We start from the raw sequence: 21,493 nt of genomic DNA, 5'->3' as shown, positions 1-21,493 counted from the left end.
TTGTCAGTTTGTGTAAAATTAGTCACTTTGTTACATTAAATGTTTAATGGGTTTATTGTTTTTACCCGCAGCTCTCACACGGTAAAGGTATCAAGCAGTTTTTTTCTTCATTGTTTTCTCTTTTTGTATTATTAATGTGCGATTGACACAACACCCGCCAGAATAGTTACTGCTCTACTCCAGATTCTGGTGACACAGTATAAACATGCAACCCGTTCTCGCAAATTTAATAAGTCAATATTGACTTATTAAATATGTGCATAGGTGACATACTTAACATAATAGATTCCCTTAAAAAGATTCATAGAAAACACCGACCTTACCTAACCTTGTTAGTATCTTAAGATAAGCATCTTATAGCTTCGTAATTACAATTATTACCTAACCTATAATAGGTATAGGTTAAGTAATAATTGTAATTACGAAGCAATAAGATGCTTATCTTAAGATACTAACAAGGTTAGGTAAGGTCGGTGTTTTCTATGAATCTTTTTAAGGGTATCTATTATGTTTAGTATATCACCTATGCACGTAGTTAATAAGTCAATATTGACTTTACGAATTTGCGAGAACGGGTTGCAACATGAGAGGGTAGATATCCCTGGAAACACAAACCAAAACTGTCTATTTTCCTCTTGTTACAACTTGTAATAAAGTTGTTACATCTTGGCTTAACGTGTTTATGACGTATTTGAACGTTGTTACAACTTGCTATATTGGTTGTTATAACTGGTTAGGAGGTGTTAAAACTTGTTTGAACGTTGTACCAACGTCGTAGTTTCGGTGTGTTTGGCGGGATATATCGCGTGGCCCAACACCGCTCCTGGAGATGTTATTTCCAGGTTGTCACAACGTTCCCGTCAACATTGTGGGCGCCAGAATGTGAGAGTCAAGGGAGGAGACAAAGGAATATAGAGAAAGAGAAAGATGGAGACTGGGAGATAAATGATTGAAAGGGGAGATATGAATCGAGTTAAAGTGAGACATTTGTACAGATATGGAGTGGTTTTTTTTTATTAATATGGTATATACTTTCTAATATCTTAAATTGCTGGTCAGAAAAGGGCATCTAATTAGTGAGATTTAGTCGTATGTTATGTGTACTTGACACATTACGATTTAATAATAAACTAAATTATTAATGAAGTTTAAGTTTGCAAGAAGGCAATAGGTTAAAAAAAATTAAAAATATTAAAATTTCTTTATCACCATTGCCAAATTCTTGCAAAAATAACTGCATTAATTTATAAATGTAAAACTTACCCAAACATATACAAGACTATGTTGACCAGACCACACACTAGAAGGTGAAGGGACGACGACGTTTCGGTCCGTCCTGGACCATTCTCAAGTCGATTGATATTCGATTTGAGAATCAACTTGAGAATGGTCCAGGACGGACCGAAACGTCGTCGTCCCTTCACCTTCTAGTGTGTGATCTAGTCAACATTCTTCAGCCACGTTATTGTGACTCATCGCCTGCATAAGACTATGTTCATTGATGAGTACACAAGGTTGGTGCAAGGATTACAATATGGCTTCAATTCGCATGGAAATTTACTTGTCCTCTAGAAGCTATTTTTCCCATTAACTCTAGAAGCTATTTTTCCCATTAACTCTAGAAGCTATTTTTCCCATTAACTCTAGAAGCTATTTTTCCCATTAAATTCCTTACAGACCCTTCAACAACCTCTGGACATGTAATCCAACCGTGTTCCAGTCTTCAGCGAAATTCCTAAGTTTGGCGGATGAATTAATGATCCCCCTTAACAATATCGTCATTAACACGGATCTGATTGGCACACTCAATCAGGACGGTCAAAAGGAAGATAAATCTCTGAGGATGAGGTACATCTTGAGGGGGAAATCAGGAAAGCTAAGGAAATTAAGTAACAAGAGGGGAAACATTTTTTCCAAATTGCTTAGTTTTTCTCCTTGCTCTTATCTGTGTGTGCACATGCACCAACTCGATCGGAGATGTCACACAGAGCTCGCTGTCTGACATTTCTTTATCAGGGATCTCGATGTGTTAGGGATTAAAATTTTATATATTTTTTCCCCCAAATGCTTCGCATCTGCTTGATTTATCGCCAAAAATCTTGTAGGTTTGAAAGAAATGTACAAGTAAGTTTTAAGTATATCTCCTGTAAGTCTTAAATGTCTCCGCAACACAAAGATGTTTATGAGCAAGAACAACTCGTGAAATGGGACACAGGTGGAATTAACAGCCACCCAAATGCCCGAGGAAGATGTTTTTCCCAGTCAGTAGTAAACAAACGGAATGTACTATAGTCATTCACAGGTGAGAGGCACTATAGTCACTCACAGGTGAGAGGCACTATAATCACTCACAGGTGAGAGGAATATACTTCACAACACCTACGGCCAATACCCACGCCTGTTACGCCTATTGTAGTAGCCTAATCTTCATCTTTCATACTCCACAACACAGTTTCAAATGTAGATGTATCGAGAGCCCCTTAATCTACGGCGCCTATCATGGTAAAGATGAGTACTCACCGAGTACTCGCCTAGTACTCACCTAGTACTCTATGAGTGGTTGGATCACTCAGAGAACCAGACTAGTACTGTGTCTTTATTTTACTTGTGTGACGTGTTTCAAAAGAACCAAACGGACATGAAAGGGGTTTATATTGTCACGTTTTGAAAGCTTAACAATGTTGACTACAGCTGTACACCTTTTGCATATTTGTGTGTGTGTGTTGGAGGGGTGTTGGAGGGAAGGTAGGGGGGGTGATGGAGGGAAGGTAGGGGTGATGGAGGGAAGGTAGCGGGGGGTGATGGAGGGAAGGTAGGGGGGTGATGGAGGGAAGGTAGGGAGGTGATGGAGGGAAGGTAGGGGGGGTGATAGAGGGAAGGTAGGGGGGTGATGGAGGGAAGGTAGGGGGGTGATGGAGGGAAGGTAGGGGGGTGATGGAGGGAAGGTAGGGGGTGATGGAGGGAAGGTAGGGGGTGATGGAGGTAACGTAGGGGTGATGGAGGGAACGTAGGGGTCATGGAGGCAATCCGCCCACCATTACCCGTCAACCCGTCTAAGTAACCTGTCTCAGCCGTCACCACCACCACCGTCCACGGCGTGGGGAACCTTAACCACCCTCCAGTTTGAGAAAGATCAACAAATGTGAGACTTGAGCTCAAATGACTCGCAACTCCAGGGAGATCACTCGCTGCCTTTGTCGACTTAATTAAGCTTACCTGTAATAAAAATCTCCCTAATTAAGCTTACCTGTAATAAAAACTCGCGATTGCTTTGTTAATTCAGCGAATGTAATATTGCACCAGGATAATATCCCTATCCACTGTTGTTCAAGTTATAAACCGAGGCTCGCTTGCTCGATCAACAAACGGTGCCCTTGTAAATATTTACTCATTTCAACGTCATTCATCTCGGGATTGTTTTTCGAACGCTTCTTAACCGGCCTACGATTCAGACTGTTATAACGTAACTGGAAATGGATCCATCTATCCATCTATAATATCCACAAGGAAGTGGATAGACGCCTTCAAATATCCAACATTGTTTCAACTCATTTTGTATCTATGTACTTTTATCTGAATAAACATTATATTATTATTATTATTATTATTATTAAACAACGGGTAAATGAATAGAGAAGCCAAAACCCATATTAGAAGATATTAAGAAAAATGGTGTAACCACTATCCACTATCAGCTCAATATAAAACAGAATAATTAGAAAGAATAATTAAAAATATAATTTCAAGTACAGAGTAACAGAATCAGACCAGAGATTGGAATTAATTATTTACTACAAAACAAAATGAACAGCTAATCTACTTTTATTTTTTATGACCACCATAAAGCTGTATACACGACTGACGTGCCATCTACAGGCTGTCTGGAAGACTGACCTGCCATCTACAGGCTGTCTGGAAGACTGACCTGCCATCTACAGGCTGTCTGGAAGACTGACCTGCCATCTACAGGCTGTCTGGAAGACTGACCTGCCATCTACAGGCTGTCTAGAAGACTGACCTGCCATCTGCAGGCTGTCTGGAAGACTGACCTGCCATCTACAGGCTGTCTGGAAGACTGACCTGCCATCTACACGCTGTCTGGAAGACTGACCTGCCATCTACAGGCTGTCTGGAAGACTGACCTGCCATCTACAGGCTGTCTGGAAGACTGACCTGCCATCTACAGGCTGTCTGGAAGACTGACCTGCCATCAACAAGCTGGTGCCCCTAGAAACCATATGCAAAGTGCATACAACACTCGCTAGGAAGAAGCTAGTAGGTGATAGAACAATCCTGGCAGCCACCACTGACCAAAGAATGCAAATCCTGGAAGTTATACCCATAAACGCAGAGAGAGACAAAGCCTAAATATACAAAGTAACGACCTTGCCTACACTCAGATCTAGATCTCACCAAATAGCACCTAATAAAGATGATATCTCTATCGACTTCTCCCCCGCCCACTGCTTTATCCAATGTTTGACTCATTTATTCCCCATTATTCCCCGAGAGCGCCTATCAACTGTTACAGCTCCGCTCCTGTGGCATGTCAAGTCCACTACGGGCTCGCCATAGCCCGTGCTACTTGGAACGCTTTGTTCCCAGTAGCTGAATCTTAATCATCATTATCTTATCAACTCGTTCAACCCGGGTGCTTCCGGAAGCACCACCACCCAAATACGAGGTTCCAGGCGAACCGAATCATCCACCGTTCCCAAGCGAGGAACATGATTTAAGATGCACCCAATAAAAAAAACGTAGACTCGGCCTCTTCTCTAACGACGTGTTTAGGAAGGAGAAAGAACTGGATCGGAATGCGACAATGACTATGGTCATACTGACACTGCGACACAACCGTCCTCAATCCAGGGGGATCAACACTGACCCAAGGGGGGGGGGGGGGGGTCAACACTGACCCCAAAGGGGGCAACACTGACCCAGGGGGGTCCAACACTGACCCAGGGGGGGGGGGCAACACTGACCCCAGGGGGGTCAACACTGACCCAGGGGGGTCCAACACTGACCCAGGGGGAGGGTCAACACTGACCCAGGACACGTCCAGCCAGCCGCCCCTGAAATGAGGCGCAGTCAACCCCAAAGAAAGAAGCAGGTAAAGACTGCTTCTTTATTCTTTCCCAACTAGCGAGAACGAAGAATATGATTGAAGAAGGAAGACCACCTACAGAAGGAAGAAGAAGGTTCCTATGAAGGAACCACAAGACTGGTAGCCTCTCTTCCTTCCCTTCTTTAGTGGGTCGTAATTACTACCTCCCGGTGGATACATCTTATCCACCGCTGAGATCCACTTCACAAGACCCCTAGGGAGCAGGGAGACGGCAGTCTGCACCTCCTACAGGTCCGCACCTTCTAGGCCAGGAGCTAGATTCACGAAGCAGTTACGCAAGCACTTACGAACCTGTACATCTTTTCTCAATCTTTGGCGGCTTTGTTTACAATTATTAAACAGTTAATGAGCTCCGAAGCACCAGGAGGCTGTTTATAATAATAACAACAGTTGATTGGGTGTTTTTCATACTTGTAAACTGTTTTATAAATGTAACCAAAACCATCAAAGATTGAGTTAAGATGTACAAGTTCGTAAGTACTTGTGTAACTGCTTCGTGAATCTGGCCCCAGATGTGTAAGCCTCGACGCGCCTCGCCATGCACCCGGGTCGAGCCCGGCCACTTCGACTATAAAAGCTTCCTCTTCAAGGACCCACTTCCTGGCTCACCCCATGTCCAACCACTTGGACTGGACGGTAGAGCAACGGTCTCGCTTCATGCAGGTCGGCGTTCAATCCCCCCCAACCGTCCACAAAACGTTGGGTACCATTCCTTTCACCCCGTCTTATCCTAAATCCTTTTCCTCATCAAATATTGGGAGGAAAAACACGACACTATTCCTAGACCTGTCAAATTTTCTTCAGGGACGTGATGAGGGTTGCAATAGATTTGTTGCAACCTTCAACACTTTTCACTTTCAATAATCTGATTATTATGAAAGATAATCAACTTCCTGTTGCATTTTTTCCCGACAGACAAAGATTAACTTTCCAAATACACGAGACCTCCCTGAATTACGGTCATAATTACAATTTATTCAAAATGCAAGTTAATATATTGTTTTTTGTAATCGACGTTAACATAGAATACGTTATTAAGACAACCTAGGAGTTTTTACCGGAGACTGTTATATATTCACGTGACGAGGTTGTGATATACCATATATATGTCATATATAAATGTGACGAGGTAATTCGCGTGGTTGGCAGAACACAAGCGACCATATACACCCTGGTAGAACACAAGCGACCATATACACCCTGGTAGAACACAAGCGACCAGACACCCTGGTAGAACACAAGCGATCATATACACCCTGGCAGAACACAAGCGACCAGACACCCTGGTAGAACACAAGCGACCATATACACCCTGGTAGAACACAAGCGACCATATACACCCTGGCAGAACACAAGCGACTATATACACCCTGGTAGAACACAAGCGACCATATACACCCTGGTAGAACACAAGCGACCATATACACCCTGGCAGAACACAAGCGACCAGACACCCTGGTAGAACACAAGCGACCAGACACCCTGGTAGAACACAAGCGACCAGACACCCTGGTAGAACACAAGCGACCAGACACCCTGGTAGAACACAAGCGACCAGACACCCTGGTAGAACACAAGCGACCATATACACCCTGGTAGAACACAAGCGACCATATACACCCTGGCAGAACACAAGCGACCATATACACCCTGGTAGAACACAAGCGACCATATACACCCTGGTAGAACACAAGCGACCATATACACCCTGGTAGAACACAAGCGACCATATACACCCTGGTAGAACACAAGCGACCATATACACCCTGGTAGAACACAAGCGACCATATACACCCTGGCAGAACACAAGCGACTATATACACCCTGGTAGAACACAAGCGACCATATACACCCTGGTAGAACACAAGCGACCATATACACCCTGGTAGAACACAAGCGACCATATACACCCTGGTAGAACACAAGCGACCATATACACCCTGGTAGAACACAAGCGACCAGACACCCTGGTAGAACACAAGTGACCATATACACCCTGGTAGAACACAAGCGACCATATACACCCTGGCAGAACACAAGCGACCATATACACCCTGGCAGAACACAAGCGACCAGACACCCTGGTAGAACACAAGCGACCAGACACCTTAACTAAGCTGAAAGGAACATTTAAGAATTATCAGGAATATTACTGTACAGGAAAGCGCTGTCAAAGGTTTCATTGGCAAGTTCTAAGGTTTTAATTTGAGAAGTTAACGACGTATCGACCGCGTATTTACCCGCTTGGCGGCGGCTTGGCAGCTGGCGGCGGCCAATTCGGAGCTGCTGCTAATGAAACGTGTAGGGAATGTAAGCTTTGATACGTTAGAAATTCAGAAATTATATATATAGGAGCCTCACCACATCCGGTTGTCCAGCAGAGAGAGAACCTCGTTACCTAATGCCTCGCAACTATGTTGGAGTCGCTAGGACAAGAGGACAGCTGGAATATGTAGGATTTCCCAGGTGGTGGTGGAGTCACATGACAGCTTATTCAAATTATTCGAAAATTTGAAATTAAAAAAAATCGAAATTATTCAAAATTTGCTTATTAAACAAATTATTCCGGACAAATGAGGTGTAGAGATAGTGTCGAGAATTCTTCCTCGCGCAGATAGATAAAAGATATCTTTTATATAGATAATTCCAAAGGCGAGTGATGGACAATAGAGCTGAAAATTTTACTTTAAGTTTAAATTTCGAAATTTCTCATTAGAGACTAGTAAGTAAGACTTTCTAGAAAGTAGGAGACTCACGATTGAATTCTCTTACGGAAGTCTAATAATTAGTGTTCCTTGTGAGAAACCAACTTGTTCTATACGAGTGAACTGGACAAGTGCCGCGCACTGGTTTACCTGTTACCGTGTGGCCCGGAGCTGTGGTCCACCACAGTACGTGTGGCCCAGGCTGCTCCACCACAGTACGTGTGGCCCAGGCTGCTCCACCACAGTACGTGTGGCCCAGGCTGCTCCACCACAGTACGTGTGGCCCAGGCTGCTCCACCACAGTACGTGTGGCCCAGGCTGCTCCACCACAGTACGTGTGGCCCAGGCTGCTCCACCACAGCACGTGTGGCCCAGGCTGCTCCACCACAGCACGTGTGGTCCAGGCTGCTCCACCACAGCACACGTGTGGCCCAGGCTGCTCCACCACAGTACGTGTGGCCCAGGCTGCTCCACCACAGTACGTGTGGCCCAGGCTGCTCCACCACAGCACACGTGTGGTCCAGGCTGCTCCACCACAGTACGTGTGGCCCAGGCTGCTCCACCACAGTACGTGTGGCCCAGGCTGCTCCACCACAGTACGTGTGGCCCAGGCTGCTCCACCACAGTACGTGTGGCCCAGGCTGCTCCACCACAGTACGTGTGGCCCAGGCTGCTCCACCACAGTACGTGTGGCCCAGGCTGCTCCACCACAGCACACGTGTGGCCCAGGCTGCTCCACCACAGTACGTGTGGCCCAGGCTGCTCCACCACAGTACACGTGTGGCCCAGGCTGCTCCACCACAGTACGTGTGGCCCAGGCTGCTCCACCACAGTACGTGTGGCCCAGGCTGCTCCACCACAGCACACGTGTGGCCCAGGCTGCTCCACCACAGCACACGTGTGGCCCAGGCTGCTCCACCACAGCACACGTGTGGCCCAGGCTGCTCCACCACAGCACACGTGTGGCCCAGGCTGCTCCACCACAGCACACGTGTGGCCCAGGCTGCTCCACCACAGCACACGTGTGGCCCAGGCTGCTCCACCACAGCACACGTGTGGCCCAGGCTGCTCCACCACAGCACACGTGTGGCCCAGGCTGCTCCACCACAGCACACGTGTGGCCCAGGCTGCTCCACCACAGCACACGTGTGGCCCAGGCTGCTCCACCACAGCACACGTGTGGCCCAGGCTGCTCCACCACAGCACACGTGTGGCCCAGGCTGCTCCACCACAGCACACGTGTGGCCCAGGCTGCTCCACCACAGCACACGTGTGGCCCAGGCTGCTCCACCACAGCACACGTGTGGCCCAGGCTGCTCCACCACAGCACACGTGTGGCCCAGGCTGCTCCACCACACACAAGCAGGTTATCAGTCACACACCACACAAGGTGTGACAGAGACGCCCCGTGCTTGCCACAACAAAAGTCTCCACCTTCCACCAACAACAAAAATCTCTAGGATTGGGTTTAAAAATTCATGACTGACAAAAACAGATCTAAGCTTGCATCAATCATTTATGAAAGTTTGAAAATCTCACAAAAACACGAAGTTTTGGGAAAAGTTGAGAAAATGAAGCGAGGCAGAGACTGAACATCATGACTTCCTTATAGATACATTGAGCCTCTATGGGGGGTCCTACCCCCCCTCTCCCCCCCCCCTCAATAATGTCTCTACCTAGGAGTTTCCTCACCAATAAAATATCCTCAAAGCATCGCCATTTATCCACAATATTTACTAATTGCCACTTAAATAAAAACGGAAAATTACAGTTGCATATAAAATATAACTCGTGGTCCTGAGTATAAAGTTTCTTGGAGTGTTCCTCTCCAGGCGAGGGGACCACCTGCAGTCCTCTAAGGAAAAAAACTAACACAATACGCGCATCTGTTTGTGCATTGGAAGCCCCTAACAGCGTCGTTCATACCTAAATTGCGACGCCACACAATGGTGAGTTCGCTCTTCCAGAAATTTACAACGGCAATTTCTTCTCAATATTGGGAGGGCAGAATGCCAGGGTGATACTAAGACTGGTAGCCACAGTTCTCACCTGCCTCACGCCGATATCTTGTGGCTGATGGCCCCCTGGGGCGCGCTGGGGGCTAGTTCTCAGGGTTCCAGTCACTTCCCAGAGGGTGTGGGACGACTCTGTCTTTGTCTGTCTCTCTGTCTCTCTGTCTCTGTGTGACGCGGTTAAATCTGTGTCACACTTAAACTGGACCCTGTAACTAGCGTGACCCTCTCCCAGTTTAAGATGTGTTCTAAACAGGTTTACGTTTTCACCGGCAGTACCAATATATGAGTGAGACACTGAAGGTGGGGGGCAGACAGGAAGGTGCGACCACTTACGACCACAGACAGATGTGACCACTTACATCATCAATGGAAAAACCTTCATTATCCTCTCCCACCTCACGAAAAAAAATCTAAAGGTAATTAAATCAATTATAATTAAATTCATCACTGACAGCTGAATTGTATAAATTTTCAACTCGCAAAAATATTCAGTAGATAAAAATATGCATCTTGTCGAGACTGTGTTAGTCACCTACCTCCGTGAGTTTAGCATCATTATATGAATTAGCTAAATGAGATATTTCAGCTAGTATATCTGCACAGACGCTGTTCCTGATGCAACACAGCTGTTGCTGTCAGGAACAGCAACAGCAAATGTCTGTCAGGACAGACAGTTGTCTATCAGCTGTGGTGTGATAGTTAAACTCTGGCACAGTGCCACTGTCAGCTGTGGTGTGATAGTTAAACTCTGGCACAGTGCCACTGTCAGCTGTGGTGTGATAGTTAAACTCTGGCACAGTGCCACTGTCAGCTGTGGTGTGATAGTTAAACTCTGGCACAGTGCCACTGTCAGCTGTGGTGTGATAGTTAAACTCTGGCACAGTGCCACTGTCAGCTGTGGTGTAATAGTTAAACTCTGGCACAGTGCCACTGTCAGCTGTGGTGTGATAGTTAAACTCTGGCACAGTGCCACTGTCAGCTGTGGTGTGATAGTTAAACTCTGGCACAGTGCCACTGTCAGCTGTGGTGTGATAGTTAAACTCTGGCACAGTGCCACTGTCAGCTGTGGTGTAATAGTTAAACTCTGGCACAGTGCCACTGTCAGCTATGGTGTGATAGTTAAACTCTGGCACAGTGCCACTGTCAGCTGTGGTGTGATAGTTAAACTCTGGCACAGTGCCACTGTCAGCTGTGGTGCGATAGTTAAACTCTGGCACAGTGCCATGACCAGGTCGACATCTCTCATTCTACCTCTTAGTTCACACCCATTATAAATCAATTATTCTCTATCCACCTCTCATAGCCTTCCCTTGTCCCTCTCCTCCACACTACCATCCACAGTTGTTCTCAGTGAACTATCCCCATCACTCCTCTGCGTCACCTTCCATTCCGTCAACCCCAATATCATCCCCATTCCTCACCCCTTCCACCTCGATACCTCTCCCCTACCCACTCCCCTTCCTCCTTTCCCCGCAGCTTCACATTCGCTAACAAATTGCTACAGTCTGGTCAAAAGAAAGTTTCTCCATCACTGAAAAGCTCGCAGAGGACATGAAAACCTTTCTGTAAAATTCAATTCTAGTAACACCCCGTTTTCACGTGGTCAGGGGACTTTCTTCTCCAGTTTCCCCGTCACGTGGGGATGTTTCCCTACCTTACGAGGCTTCGCCCGACCCCCGTGCTGCTGCCCAAGTTTCCGTCCCTAAGTAAATATTCATCTCTCTTCTTCTTGACATGTTCATGCATTTGTTATGCAATGTTGTTCTCCGGACACTTCAGAATGTGATATATGTTTTCTTGTTTGTTCTCTCTCGCGCTTCGTAATTTTTGTGCTATCGTGCGCCATTGGGCGACAGGACAGTAGGCTACCATCTTCCACTCACCGAGGTCCAAGATAGCAAGTCGACTGGAGGGAATATTGGCCCTTTATAGCCAAGACTTGGGCCACACCTGGGCTGAGAAAGAGGCTTGGGTCCGGGTCTTTAATGTTGAAACTTCACATCTTTTCAATCTCAAAATGAATGAATAAATTTGCCTGACTCTCAATTCACGCCACTATTTTGGAGCCTGAATGATATGGTACACCCAGTGAGATGGCTTGGGTGGGATAACCGTGATATCCTTGCTATCAAACAGACCAGATGGCTGCTCTTTTGTTTTTTTGGTGGGGGGGGGAGGGGGGAGGGGGAGAAACCACAGGAGCATGAGTGACCACCCTTCATCCCTCCCTACAATTATAGGATTAGCTAGTCGTGGTGTCTAACTTGGTCATTAAACGTTGACCACAAGACCTGATCTCTTGCGTCAAGGTCCAACTTAGCACACACACACACACACACACACACACACACACACACACACACACACACACACACACACACACACACTGAAGGTGTAAATGTTCCTTTGTTTAGGGACACTCACTGATGTCACAGTTTCTTGAGGTTATCTTGAGATGATTTCGGGGCTTTAGTGTCCCCGCGGCCCGGTCCTCGACCAGGCCTCCACCCCCAGGAAGCAGCCCGTGACAGCTGACTAACACCCAGGTACCAATTTACTGCTAGGTAACAGGGGCATTCAGGGTGAAAGAAACTTTGCCCATTTGTTTCTGCCTCGTGCGGGAATCGAACCCGCGCCACAGAATTACGAGTCCTGCGCGCTATCCACCAGGCTACGAGGCCCCTTCATGCTAGACTCAACTAAACAACATAGTGTTACAACGCCATGCATCATGGAGGGGTGACACGCATGGTCTCACCCTGCAACATGGCGAGCAGGCTTTAGCTTGCAATGTTTTTAAGCATCAGACATTTGAAAAGTCATGAGACCTGCACCGAGCAGGAAATTTCTCTGTGGTATATCTTCTGACGCACGAACTGCACGCTCACACACACGCACACACACGCTCACACACACGCACACACACGAACTCTTACGCATTCGTGTGTGTGTGTGTGTGCAGACACACGAATGCACTCACACACACACAGGCGGCTGATATAGTGTGGAGTTATAAAGGAGGCGGCTACAGACCAGTATGAATGACAAGTATCTCTTGGAAACAATACACGAACAAGACCTCGAGGAAATTAAGTACAGTTTGTAAACAAACCACACGGCTTTTATGAAGGGAAATCGGGCCTAACGAACCTACAGGAGTTCTATGATAAAGTAACGACAATATGGATAACATAAGGTTGGGCAGCTTCCATATTTCTTTACATGCAAAATGCCTTTGACATGGCACTCTAGTACAGTTTACTTCATTCTCGAATCACAATCCGGGATCCTGGGTTCGCTTGCCGAGTGGGGACAGAAATGGTTGGGCACGTTTCCATTTACCTAATGCTTATATCCCCCTAGCAGTAAATAGCACTGATGTGGGTAATGGAATACCTAACAGACAGGAGTCAGAGTGCCACAGTGGAGCCAGGTTGGAGGAGAGTAACAAGCCGAGTATCTCAAGGATCGGTGCTGGGACCTATATATCATTTCTCAATTATGTTAAATTTTTATCTACTTATGTCGAGTCTTATATTTGAATGTTCACAGACAATGCAAACTTAATGGAAAAAGAGAGAGTTGTGACATGAGGATTGTAAACGTCTCCAAGAGGACTTAAGACACGCTGCAGAGTTGGTTCAACAAATGGCTTCGGGATTTCAACACTTGCAAGTTTAAGGTGAAGGAAATGGCAACAGCTGACGACAGGAGACCAAACGAACGATGCTCAATAAAGGGAAACTACCGACCTGTGACTACTGAAGAGCAACACCTCGGAATGGACATTACACCAAATGCAGGCGATGAGTCACAATAACGTGGCTGAAGTATGTTGACCAGACCACACACTAGAAGGTGAAGGGACGACGACGTTTCGGACCTGGACCATTCTCAAGTCGATTGTAGGTTCGACATTACACCAAGTCTAATTCCAGACGCACATATAAATATAACAACTTCAACAACATATGCGGGCAAATCAAATCATCATTCGAAAAGCATAATAAGGAGGCATTTAGATCTCTCTACGCCACCTACATGAGACCAGTTTTATAGAGTATGCCGCCCCATCTTGGAGCCCCGCTCTTAAAAAGCACACAAGAAACCTGAAAAAGGTGTAGAAGTTTGCAACGAGACTCGACCCAGAGTTGCCAGGGAGAAGGTACGAAGAATGACAAAGAACACGACCTGGCGTCACTAGAGAAGAAAGAGGGAAGACATGACACAGATGTAAGAGGATTGACACAATGGGGAAAAAGAGGAAAGGTTCACAATGAATACCAATAAAACATGGGAACAAGACGGGGGAAGTTTGAGAAGTGGAAGAGACGTATATGGAAGAAAGTTTTCTTTTAGCGTAAGAATAATGAGAGAATGAAATGAACTGCAAAGCAGATTGCAAAAGCTGAGCCCTAGTTACAACATCGAAATGGATAACAGGGAAAAAAAATAGGTCATCAGTCGTTACGTTGTACAACCGGCGGCTAGGAAGGCAGGGGGTCCAAGAGCTAAAACTCGATCTTGCAGACACAAAAAGACTAGTACAAATAGCTGACAAAAACAAACTCATAGAGCCCAATAGGCTCAAGGAACCAGTTGATAGACAGCTTAAAGGCGGGACCAGAGAGCCAGAGCTCATCCCCCTCAAGCACAAAAAAAAAGAGAAAGAGAGAGAGGGAGAAGAGAAAGAGAGAGAGAGAGAGAGAGAGAGAGAGAGAGAGAGAGAGAGAGAGAGAGAGAGAGAGAGAGAGAGAGAGACAGAGAGAGAAGAGACACACACACACTAATAATCTAGCACAAGGTTCTTTCATTGCAATTCTTTCCAGAGGTAATAACGTGGAGGCAGCCGCCAGTTCCCGGGAGCCCCCGTGACTTACACACTCACTCTGATCTGAATATCAAACCTAAATATTACCCGCAACGAACACAGTAAAAGAGACCCAATTTGTATTGCTTCTTAGCAATAACTATCTGAAGGAGAACAAATGTGTTGACGTGACTATGACGAGAATATAATAAAACTCCATAAGTAACTTTAATGAATGAGACAAATTGGGAATAAGAACTATCTGATTATATAGGAATGCAAATGAGAACAAACCGCAACAGAGATTATATAGACCAATTGTGGGGACAACAACTTTTATATGGTAACCGCACTCGAAGCCGGTCAATACCAGCTGTAATTAATCACAAATTTTAACGGAAAGAAAAAGAATCGAGTTTTGAAAGTATCGCATTATCAGTGACAAGGAAAATTCCAATGAAAAAGAAGAAAATTAACATTCTAGCGGGGAAAAACTAAATTACCCCGACACTAATAACAGATTGGTGGAATGTAAGAAAAATGAAGTTTTGCCCATTAATACCCCGAGAGTTTATCGGGCCGGCCACAGAGATGTGTGAAATTTTTACTGCCGTCGTAAATTGACCTGAGCGCGTTTGGCGCAAATAATCCCAACTCATTATGCATAATCTAATTTATGAAACCCTGTCCAGTGTGCCGGTGCAATAGTTCAGGGGATATTGCTGGTTTTAACCACCATTCTGTACACCACAGTGCGTGGTGACGCAACCTGTCCTCTTAAAAAGAACGTCGCTTTTGGCCGTTTGCCCGTATGGCCGAATTTGGACGTAATTTGAAAATGAAGGTGACATGCGGCTTTTGTAAATATCCAGTTATCCTCCGAAAAATACTTTTGTAATGTTTTAAAAGACCTTACATTTACATGGTCCTACTCTAATGCAGAGGACTCCAAACTTATGCTGTCGTATATTGTACACATTTCCTGGGGGTCCAAGGAAAATAATTAGTTTTACACATGAGTAACGAAGCTACGGGAGTTATCAGGAAGTGATCATGACTAAGAAAGAAATGTGATGATGGATACTTTAATACGATCATGTCTGATGTGTTCCAATTGAGTGATACATGTTGATGTATACAACAGCCAAATTAGTTCTTCAAAATATTAATATTCATAATATACATGTTCCTGAGAGACGGTGAAAAAAGGGTATTATCAGGGGAAAGCGCCAAGCCATTACGACTATATAGCACTGGGAAGGGGTCAGGATAAGGATTTGGGATGGGACGGGGGGGAAGGAATGGTGCCCAACAACTTGGACGGTCAGGGATTGAACGCCGACCTGGAAGAAGCGAAACCGTCACTCTACCGTCCAGTCCAAGTGAAAAAGAAAAAATCTTTCAAGACCTCTACGGGTAGGTGGTCACTCAATGTAACAGAATCTAAAGTCACTCAATTGGTGCCAGCGTACCTCAGGGCAATGTACTTGGCCCTATATTGTTGATCCAGGCACTCTCATCAACTCTACTACACTACATTCCTCAAGCTCATACCTTGGCCCTATATTGTTGATCCAGGCACTCTGATCAACTCTACTACACTGCATTCCTCAAGCTCATACCTTGGCCCTATATTGTTGATCCAGGCACTCTGATCAACTCTACTACACTGCATTCCTCAAGCTCATACTTAACGCTCATGACTCAACTTTAACCTTTTCGTGAAGAAACAAATGACAATGGTTAAGAGCCAATAATGACATGTTGCAGCAAATATCTACCCCTGGGTAAACAACAGCAGATATACACGGCTGAAGAAAACGTGGTGGTGGTAATGATAATTAGACGGCATAATATTGCAACGGGGACTAGCATATAGATGTGACAACACGGTAAGTGTTCAGTGATGAAGTTGTCATCATGGAGATGAAGTTCGAGTCCTTAAAGTAAACAAATAGCCACATGATTAACCAAGCAAGGCAACTATCATTCCTTCTCGACAGCAGTGGATATGAAACCTTAAACGAAGTAAAAATTTGCTTCCACCTGAAGTATGCAGAGCTTCCCTACATAATTACTCCCCACACTACCACTGTTTATCCAGTTTCTGGACAAGGTAGAGAACAGAGAAGACTCAATCGTTTCTAGTTTTGACCCATTTGAGCTCAATTGGCATTACTGTTGTGTGTTTAAGGCCCTTTATAAAGGGGTTTTCTTATTGCCTAATATCGTGGATCCCCAAAAGTTGGGAACCACAATACATGGCGTTCAGCAATCAACAGCTTCATGCCTCAAGACCCACCCCCTGCAAGATCCACCCCCTCCAAGACCCACCCCCTCCAAGACCCACCCCCTGCAAGAGTCATACGTTTTCAATAAGACATGCCAAGTTACACATATTTACGTCGAATTAAAAATGATCCATGAAGCTAATATATAAATACTCGATACACTTAAGGCTTCTTTATCCAATATTCCAGCCGGTCAACTCATCATGGTATAATAAAACCAATAAAGCAGATGAATGTTATACAACTTAATATGCATCTAATTACGGACTGCGGTAAATAGATTTACAGACCATCTAATTACGGACTGCGGTAAATAGATTTACAGACTGCATCTAATTACGGATTGCGGTAAAAAGATTTAGACTAACTACGGTTTGGAGTAAATAGATTTAAAGACTACGTCTAATTACGGTTTGCGGTAAAAAGATTTACAGATCGCACAACACAAACGTTTACGAGTCGCCCTGCCTCCCAAACAAGCTCTTGGGTCATAGAAGCTCACACGCGATTGTTAAATGGAGAGAGAGAGAGAGAGAGAGAGAGAGAGAGAGAGAGAGAGAGAGAGAGAGAGAGAGAGAGAGAGAGAGAGAGAGAGAGAGAGAGAGAGAGAGAAAGAGAGAGAGAAAGAGAGAGAGAGAGAAAGAGAGAGAGAGAGAAAGAGAGAGAGAGAGAAAGAGAGAGAGAGAGAAAGAGAGAGAGAAAGAGAGAGAGAAAGAGAGAGAGAAAGAGAGAGAGAAAGAGAGAGAGAAAGAGAGAGAGAGAGAGAGAGGCTGGTCGACGTATCCTACGACGTGCAAGAAGTAACAGCTCCGAGCGAACTATGTCAGGTGCAGAGTGGCGGAAGAAATGCCAGTAAATATTCCTCTCACGAAGAGGGTGACGGAGGAGAAGGGATACGAACCGGGCCAGGAGTGTGGTCTATGAACGTGCATCCAGGTGGCGCGGCGATTACTTTTGGGGGGTCGTCGCACGGCGATTAATTTTCGGGGGTCGTCGCATCACTCGCTAGAATTTCGAGAAAAAACGGAAACATAACTGCCAAAATGTGTATAGTTACTTTAGCTTGCCCACTGGAATCCGTGGGCAAGTGTTTTCGGTGGGCAAGTGTCGCCGGTGGGCAAGTGCCAGTGGGCAAGTGTCGGTGGGCAAGTGCCAGTGGGCAAGTGTCGGTGGGCAAGTGCCGGTGGGCAAGTGTCGACGGGCAAGTGCCAGTGGGCAATTGTCGACGGGCAAGTGCCGGTGGGCAATTGTCGATGGGCAAGTGCCGGTGGGCAATTGTCGATGGGCAAGTGCCAGTGGGCAATTGTCGATGGGCAAGTGCCAGTGGGCAATTGTCGATGGGCAAGTGCCAGTGGGCAATTGTCGATGGGCAAGTGCCAGTGGGCAATTGTCGACGGGCAAGTGCCAGTGGGCAATTGTCGACGGGCAAGTGCCGGTGGGCAATTGTCGATGGGCAAGTGCCGGTGGGCAATTGTCGATGGGCAAGTGCCAGTGGGAAATTGTCGATGGGCAAGTGCCAGTGGGCAAGTGTCGGTGGGGCAAGTGCCAGTGGGCAAGTGTCGGTGGGGCAAGTGCCAGTGGGCAAGTGTCGGTGGGGCAAGTGTCGGTGGGCAATTGTCGACGGGCAAGTGCCGGTGGGCAATTGTCGACGGGCAAGTGCCGGTGGGCAATTGTCGATGGGCAAGTGCCAGTGGGCAAGTGTCGGTGGGGCAAGTGTCGGTGGGGCAAGTGCCAGTGGTATGGGCAAGCACAGGTTCATATATCTATGAACCTGTGAAGAATTAAAATTAAACCTTTACAAAACGAAAGATCGAGATGAACGATTTTTGTCCCAGGATGTCAACTTGTACGCCGATGTCAACCACCACATGTCACTTATGCAACATTGTTTAATTTATTTGCAATATCAATGCCATTTAGAATACTGCACACCTCGATATTGGAAACTAAAGGTCACGAAAGAGTCAAGAACCTTCATGTCTAAATAAACTAAAAAAAAAACAATTCTGCAACTATTATGAGCTTAATTAAAATTTTCAACAGCAAACCTATTTAAAATTTTAAACAGCAAACCTATTTAAAATTTTCAACGGCAAACCTATTTAAAATTTCGATTATCTTACCTCTGTCTGCTGCTGGCCACGCTAAGTACCTTGGTGATGCAGTTATATCCAGCAAAGAAAAATTACCCGTGTGTAAACGCACTTCGTAAATAAGTTCACTATTTCCTATTTTACCGGTATAGATATCACTCACACGTACCGACGCTCACAAGCGTAAACAGAGTTACTCTCGATGTTACTCTCACAAGTGCTTGTGAGCAACTGACTGTCCGTATCTGCTTCAGTTTCATTCGGAACACAGCCGAACTTCGAGGCAAATTACTCGTTGGCTGAGAAGCAATTGGCTGTTTCTTGACCAGCGCGTCATCAAAATAAAGGGGTTGCCTGATTTATAATATGTAAGTCAAAAGCTGACATTAAAATATGTCACTATTTAATTAAAGTCCACTTGACCGTGTTGGAAGATATTGCTCTAGATATACGGACTTCATTTTAAGTCTGAATTGTAAATACTTAATAAATCAACGCAAACTTACACACATCTGCAACTCAACCTTATCAACACAGGCCAAATGCCTTTATTGATAAACATTAAACAGGAATTTTCCCAAATATAAATATATATTAGCATATTGTGCATATTTAGGCACTGGTTAGGTTAGGTGTTTAGGTTCTGTTGATGATTATTTGTATTTGTAGTACGTGGGTGAAGCATTTACAGCGTTGTGGTTCGAATAAAAGTCGTAGCTCGACCTTGCCGGAGGGCCTCATCCGGTACCCGTCTGCTAAGCGGAGGAGATTTTGCTCATGCCATCTAGAGTAGGGCAAACGCTGTAGCCACTCCGTCTAGAGCAGCTAGGGGTAGATCCGAGGCTTCTGGTTTCTGCGATGCTTGCCAGAAACCAGGGACCCTGGGCCACATATCCCAAGCATGCCACAAGACACACGAGGCTCGGGTGAAACGTCATGACGATGTCACCCGGTTCGTAGCCGGCCACCGGCGGCAAAGAGGTTTCGAGGTGGAACGTTCGTATACCGGATGGAGGGACCTTCTGCAAGTCTGACATCATAGCTAGCAAACGTGACGAGGCCTTCATATTAGACACCCAGGTCTCTGCTCATAACTTCCCACTCTCCCGTCCACATCAGAGCAAGTGCGACAAGTACGGCACCCTAGAGATCCTTCAATATTGATCCTTCAATCCGATATATTCCCGGATTGAAGGATCAATCCGGGAAGCACACAGCATCCGCCTCTTCTATAATCCTTAATTGGAGAGGTGGATGGTGCAAGGAGAGTGTGCGTGGTCTACAGGATATGGGACTCACCAAGAGCGACCTTAAGATTTGCTCTGTAAAGGCCCTGACCTGGACATATTCCATCTACAGAATATGGTCCAAGACCACATCTAGGGGCAGACCACCTTAGTCCCAGGATCACCGTGCACTGGGTGCATAAGGGTCAATATAATCTTGTTAAGATGAACCGCAGTCAGGATAGCTGGCAGCCAACTATCTAAGCAGAGTCGTCATCTGGAGTACCACTTCTCCGAATGGTTTCTCACAAGAGGGTGGATGACCTGGCCGGAGCCCACGAGTGGGTAAGGTGACCAGAGGGACCGCCCATGCGCATACATGACTACCCTCTCGCTACGGGGCCTTGCTAGGAGCAAATGCTTTGAATTGTTTTCCATGTATGCTGCTGTCAAATCAAGTTTTCCATGTATGCTGCTGTCAAATCAAGTTTTCCATGTATGCTGCTGTCAAGTCAAGTTTTCCATGTATGCTGCTTGTTGTTTTGCCTTCAGCATTAGTTCTTTTTTTAATGATATACTGTGCACCTCTCCCTGTGTGTGCTGTGTCCCATATAAGAAAAACGAAATAAAAAAGAATTTTTCATTTTTACATGTTATTATTATCATCTTAACTCTTGTGGGTTGATATGACCATCTACCATTTTTTAGATATTTTGATATGACCATTGACCATTTTTTAGATATTTTAGTTTGTGTTTGATAGGGAATTAGGTATGCTTAGGGGTGCCTTCTCGCCATGCCCTGTGGCTGGGGGATTGGTGCCCTGAAGCTACATATAAACCCTATACCCCCCCTAAGTGGCTAGGGAAGTTAAGGGACAAACATTAACCATAACATATAAATATATATACAGGCTCCCTGTCCTCGACAACATAAATTAGCATTATCAACATGACAATTAACCTCATACCTATCAGCAACTAACCACATAACCAGCATCTACAACACCACAAAACAACCACAACACCAACACTCACCAAACCATACAACAACCAACCCCAAGTTCAACGTGAATTCTTCAGTGAAACAAGTTGTGTTATATCAAGGAATGGATCAAGGCTCCACCTTAATATAAGTTTAGGCTCCTAAGTTGAGGCAACTTGTTGCCAAGTTCCAAACTTTGTTTATGAAATGACCGCCGCTGCTTCGCTCTCGTTAACATATTAAA

At 45.5% G+C, this 21,493-nt stretch overlaps 1 protein-coding gene across 2 annotated transcripts in view; it reads right to left on the bottom strand.

Moving 5' to 3' along the window:
- The window catches only part of LOC138353106 (macrophage mannose receptor 1-like), a 226,362-nt gene extending 207,039 nt beyond the window's left edge, over positions 1-19,323 (bottom strand). The window contains exon 1 of one of the 2 annotated variants that reach the window (XM_069305834.1): positions 19,070-19,323. The gene's annotated coding sequence lies outside the window, so the exon portion shown is untranslated. The remainder of the gene's footprint in view (positions 1-19,069) is intronic. The other variant, XM_069305833.1, reaches the window with a different exon arrangement.
- Positions 19,324-21,493: the final 2,170 nt, after the last annotated feature.

Source organism: Procambarus clarkii, chromosome 56 (assembly GCF_040958095.1).
Source record: "Procambarus clarkii isolate CNS0578487 chromosome 56, FALCON_Pclarkii_2.0, whole genome shotgun sequence".
Lineage (NCBI taxonomy): Eukaryota > Metazoa > Arthropoda > Malacostraca > Decapoda > Cambaridae > Procambarus > Procambarus clarkii.
This window is presented reverse-complemented; position numbering and strand designations above follow the sequence as displayed.